At 46.5% G+C, this 5,897-nt stretch overlaps 1 non-coding gene across 1 annotated transcript; it reads right to left on the reverse strand.

Annotated features, from left to right (window-relative positions):
* Nucleotides 1–4,992: 4,992 nt before the first annotated feature.
* Trnat-ugu (transfer RNA threonine (anticodon UGU)) lies at nt 4,993–5,066 on the reverse strand. Its single transcript has one exon. It is a non-coding gene; the product is annotated as a tRNA-Thr (tRNA).
* Between the last annotated feature and the right edge of the window lie 831 nt (nt 5,067–5,897).

Consider the following 5,897-nt stretch of genomic DNA (forward strand, 5'->3'; position numbering starts at 1 on the left):
AGAGGCTTCTGAAATGTGGTGGTACAGAGGAATGCTGAAGATGAGATGGGTAGAGCACATAACTAATGAGAAAATACTGGATACAACTGGCGAGAAAGGAAAACAGTGGCACAATCTGACTATAAGTAGGTGTCAGTTGATAGGACATATTCTGAGACGTCAATGGATCACCAATATAGTACTGGAGGGAAGTAAGCAGGGAAAAAATTGTAGAGGCAGACCAATACAGCATGTAGATTCAGAAGTATGTAGTTTCAGTAATTATTGGGAGACAAAGAGGCTTGATGGAGTAGCGTGGAAAGTTATATGAAACCAGCCTTCGGACTGAAGACCGAAACAACAACAGAGCATGCTATGAGAGGCGTGCTATTCAGACCAACTTCCAGCCAGTAATTGTGATGAAATGATACAGGCTATGTTTCAGACGTTGCAAGAGATACCTCAAAATGATATTCAGAGGCTGTTTGCTTCTATGCGACAACAAATACGTTGTGCATATTCGCGATCATAGGAGCACACCTCATACTTTCCTGGCAGTTGACACCGGTCTCGAATTGTTTAAATGTTCAAATGTGTGTGAAATCTTATGGGACTTAACTGCTAACGTCATCAGTCCCTAAGCTTACACACTACTTAACCTAAATTATTCTAAGGACAAACACACACACCCATGATCGAGGGGGGACTCGAACCTCCGCCGGGAGGTCTCAAATTGATTACTCGTTACGAGACGAACATCTTGGCAGAATTTGATAAACATTGTACTATTTTTGGAACGCCGCTCCAGTTGCTTTTCTTAGAACTTTATTGAGTTCACATGACGGGTTTCGTCCCCTGTGTTGAGCCATTATCAAGTGTATTTGGAAGTTACGCTGTAGAGAAACAACATCAGATGACGTCATTTGAAGTTGCTCCTCTACAGCATGCCTTTCAGATGCAGTTGACAGTGACCCAATATAAAGGACGAAACAGGTGGTGTGAACGTAAAAAAGTTCTAAAAAAAGCAAATGGAACGACGTTTCACCAATGGAACAACAGTTGCAGTATCAAGAGTACCATTCAGACATGGAGAAACTAATAAATATCATACTAATACTTCTTGATGTAACCATCCATTCGTGTCAGCGAACGTCATGAACTATGCTGCAATAGACAACACATCTAAGTGGAGGTTATAAGGTGACTTGATAGAGTATGTGCAGGAAAGCTTTGCCACTGCAGTGGCTGCGGTACGACAGCGCGAGATTCCGAACTGAGCACCGAGCCGGTCCCGGCGGAGCACGTAGCGGGAGAGGCACTCAGCTCGGCCCGGCACCGCAAGACGGCGACCCCGTAAACGGCGATGAAGCGGAAGGGAAGTGCGCGGCTCCTGCGGGGGGCGCAGCGGTTCCCAGCCGCCCGCACTCGCCCCTTTCTTCTCTCCTCCACTTTGCCGTCCACTCGGGCCGGCGCTAACGACTATGTTAACAACCCGCCGGAAACTTAATTTTGCCGCCTTCACCGAATGCGCCCGGCGCTGGCCTTCCCGGCTCCGTGGTTGGCGACCTTCTCCCCCCCCCCCGGGGGCCCCCGCACGCTAAAAACCGGCGATCCGACGGCAAATTACCGACTCGCCGCCGGCGCCGTTACGAAATTTTCAATGTGATGCCCAATTTGGGTGTCCCTGGGCCCCGGCCGTCCTCCTCCTCGCGCGTCTGCAGCGAGAATGAGGCAGCCGGGCAGTCCATTGTGCGGCGGTGGTTAATGCGGCGGCCCCTTAATGGGTCCGCGAGACGGTCCGGCGCTCCCGAGAGGGGCAGCAGGCCGCTGTGGCGCCACCATCCACCCCTGCCCAGAGGAAGACCGTTAGTAATTGGGAGGCCTTCGCAACTGCAGTGTGCTTGCCAACTTTTTCGACCCTCATTGCTGATTATCCCTTGTGGTATTCTCCTACTTGCTCTTTACCATCTGGCCGTAGTGTGAAGGCCCACATCTTTGCACAATGAATTACACTCTACATCAGACTGCGTGCCGTCCAGAAACTTCCTCGCAAATCTCTACCCGGGTTCGAGATCCTGCCTGGCATACAGTTTTAATCTGCCAAGAAGTTTCAAAACAGTTCCATACTCAGCTACAAAGTGAAATTCATTGTTAAAGCATCCGGGAGTCTGTGTCTCAGTCGTTTCTACGTACTATCCCTTGTAACAGTACTCCCTCAATGTGTTGTTGTTGTTATTATTGTTGCCTTCAAACCAAAGACAAAACGGATTTGTCGCAGCTTTCCATGCAACTCTGTCCTCCACAAGCCTCCAAATAACTACGGCAACTTGCACTCTTCTGAGTGTCTGCTGCATTCATCCCTCCACAATTTTTACCCCCATCCCCTACCGAATCCCCTGCAATATTACACTGATGATTCCTAGGTGTCTCAGAATGTTTCCTGTCAACCGATCCTTCTTCTAGTCAGTTTGTGTCACAGCTTTCCTTTCTTCCCAGCTCCATTCAGTACCTCGTCATTAGTTACACTAATGGCCATTAAAATTGCTACACCTTGATGACGTGCTGCAGACGCGAAATTTAACGACAGGAAGAAGATGCTGTGATATGCAAATTATTAGCTTTTCAGAGCATTCACACAAGGTTGGCGCCGGTGGTGACACCTACAACGTTCTGATATGAGGAAAGTTTCCAACCGATTTCTCAAACGCAAACAGCAGTTCACCGGCGTTGCCTGGTGAAACGTTGTTGTGATGCCTCGTGTAAGGAGGAGGAATGCGTACCATCACGTTTCCGACTTTGATAAAGGTCGGATTGTAGCCTATCCCGATTGCGGTTTATCGTATCGCAACATTGCTGCTCGCGTTGGTCGAGATCCACTGACTGTTAGCAGAATATGGAATCGGTGGGTTCAGGACGGTAATACGGAACCGTACTGGATCCCAATGGCCTCGTATCTCTAGCAGTCGAGATGACAGGCATATTCTCCGCATGGCTGTAACGGATCGTGCAGCCACGTCTCGATCCCTGAGTCAACAGATGGGGTCGTTTGCAACAACAAACATCTGCACGAACAGTTCGACGACGTTTGCAGCAGCTCGTAGACCATGCCTGCAGTTACCCTTGACTCGGCATCACAGACAGGAGCACCTGCGATGGTGTACTCAACGACGAACCTGGGTGCACGAATGGCAAAACGTCATTTTTTCGGACGAATCTAGGTTCTGTTTACAGCATCATGATGGTCGCATCCGTGTTTGGCGACATCGTAGTGGTCGCACATTGGAAGCGTGTATTCGTCATCGCCATACTGACGTATCACCCGGCGTGATGGTATAGGGTGCCAGTGGTTACACGTCTCGGTCACCGCTTGTTCGCATTGACGGCACTTTGAATGGTGGATGTTACATTTCAGATGTTTTACTACCCGTGGCTCTACCCTCATTAGATCCCTGCGAAACCCTACATTTCAGCAGGATAATGCACGACCACATGTTGCAGGTCCTGTACGGGCCTTTCTGGATACAGAAAATGTTCGACTGCTGCCCTGGCCAGCATATTCTCGAGATCTCTCACCAATTGAAAACGTCTTGTCAATGGTGACCAAGCATCTGGCTCGTCACAATACGCCAGTCACTAGTCTTGATTAACTATGGCATTGTGTTGAAGCTGCATGAGCAGCTGTACCTGTACACGCCATCCAAGCTCTGTTTGACTCAATGTCCAGGCGTATGAAGGCCGTTATTACGGCCAGAGGTGGTTGTTCTGGGTACTGATTTCTCAGGATCTATGCACTCAAATTGCGTGAAAATGTAATCACATGTCAGTTCTAGTATAATATATTTTCCCAATGAACATCCGTTTACCATCCGCGTTTTTGTTGGTGTAGCAATTTTAATGGCCGGTAGTGTATGTGTTCTGAAACTGAAGTTAAACTCTGTCCGAACAGGTCTCGAAAGACCCTAACGGTACTTACTGTCATCGTCAGCCCACAGGCGTCACTGGATGCGGATATGGAGAGGCATGTGGTCAGCACACCGCTCTTTCGGCTGTTGTCAGTTTTCGTTACCTGAGTCGCTTCTTCTCAGTCAAGTAGCTCCTCCGTTTGCCTCACGAGGGCTGAGTGCACCCCTTTTGCAATCAACGCTCGCAGAGTGGACGTTCACTCATCCACGCGCTAGCCAAGGCCGACAGCGATTAACTTCGGTCATCCGACGAGAGCTCGTGTTACCGCTGTGGCACGGCCGTTGGCAGTTGTGTGATCTACCCATCTAATCTTCTGTATTCTTCTGTAGCACCACTTTTTAAAATTATCTATTCTTTTCTTGCCTAAACTATTTATCGACTATTTTTCACTTCCGTACATGGCTACATTCCATGGAAATACCTTAAGAAAAGACTTCCTGACACTTAAATCTATATTCGATGTTAACCAATTTCCTTCCTTCAGTGACGCTTTTCTTGTCATGTCAGTTTACATTTTATATCCTCTCTACTTAAGCCATCATCAGTTGTTTCACTGTCAAGATGAAAAACTGATGTACCTCTTTAAATACTTCGTTTCCTAATTTAATTTCCTCAGACTCGCCTAATTTAATTCGATTACATTTCATTATCCTTATTTTACTCTTGTTGATGTTCGTCTTCACCTTTCAATAAATTTCCCAATCTGTTCAACTGCTCTTTCAAGTCCTTTGCTGTCTCGACAGAATTACAATGTCATCGGCAAACCTCAGATTTTTTATTTCTTCTCCCAGAACCTAAATTCCTTCTCCAAATTTTTCTTTGGTTTCCTTTACCACTTGCTCAACGTACGGATTGAATAACATCGAGGATAGACTACAACCCTGTCTCACTCCATTTTCAATCGTTGCTTCCTTTTCAAGCACGTCAACTCTTATAACTGCCTATATACATTGGTGTCTTGCAACCGTCTAGAACTAAATTAAAATTATATGAAAACCTTCAGTTGCTGACGGGCGTTGATATCTATCAACGGGGACAGTTGAAAATGTGTGCCCCGACCGGGACTCGAACCCGGGATCTCCTGCTTACAGGGCAGACGCTCTATCCATCTGAACCACCGAGGACACAGTGGATAAGGCGACTGCAGGGACTATCTCCCGCACGCCTCCCGCGAGGCCCACATTCTCACCTTGTATGTCAACACACTACATTCGTAGTGTCCCACCCCAACGCACTCATTACTCGTGGAAGACATTCTTTCCAAGTCCCGTGAGAGTTCTGGGAATATGTGTACATCCGCTCCAAAGAAGAAGGTCATGGCCGGTATTGTCAGAGCTGTATACTTACATGGCTATGGTGTCTGTTGTTTCGGACATGTGCGAATATCCCCAGTCTCATACACTCTACACCACAATGTGAGTAATGGTTTTGTTGGTTCTTCCCCCAATGATTTTAGAAATTACGATGGAATATTATCCATCCCTTCTGCCTTATTTGATTTTAAGTATTCCAAAGCTATTGTAAATTCTGATTCTAATACTGGATCCCTGTATCTTCCCTGTCATCTACTGTTTCTTATTCCATTAGCATCCCTGCACTTTCTATTTAATTCATTCCTGTCTTGTATTTCTTTATCCCTGAATTTTTCTGAACATTTTTGTACTTCCTTGTTTTGTCAATCAGCTGAAGTATTTCTTCTCTTACCCATGGATTTTCTCAATTACCTTCCTTATACATACGTTTATGTGTTCCACTTCTGTGACTGTCTTTTTGAGAGATGCCCATCCCTCTTCAGTTGGATTGCCTGCTGAGTTATTCATTATCGTAGTGTCTGTAGCCTCAGAGGACTTCAAGCGTATCTCTTCATTTCTTGGTACTTCCGTATTCCTTTTCTTTACGCATTAATTCTTCGTGACTCGTCTTTTACCCTTGAGCCTACTCTTCATCATTACCAA

Source organism: Schistocerca gregaria, chromosome 5 (genome assembly GCF_023897955.1).
Source record: "Schistocerca gregaria isolate iqSchGreg1 chromosome 5, iqSchGreg1.2, whole genome shotgun sequence".
Lineage (NCBI taxonomy): Eukaryota > Metazoa > Arthropoda > Insecta > Orthoptera > Acrididae > Schistocerca > Schistocerca gregaria.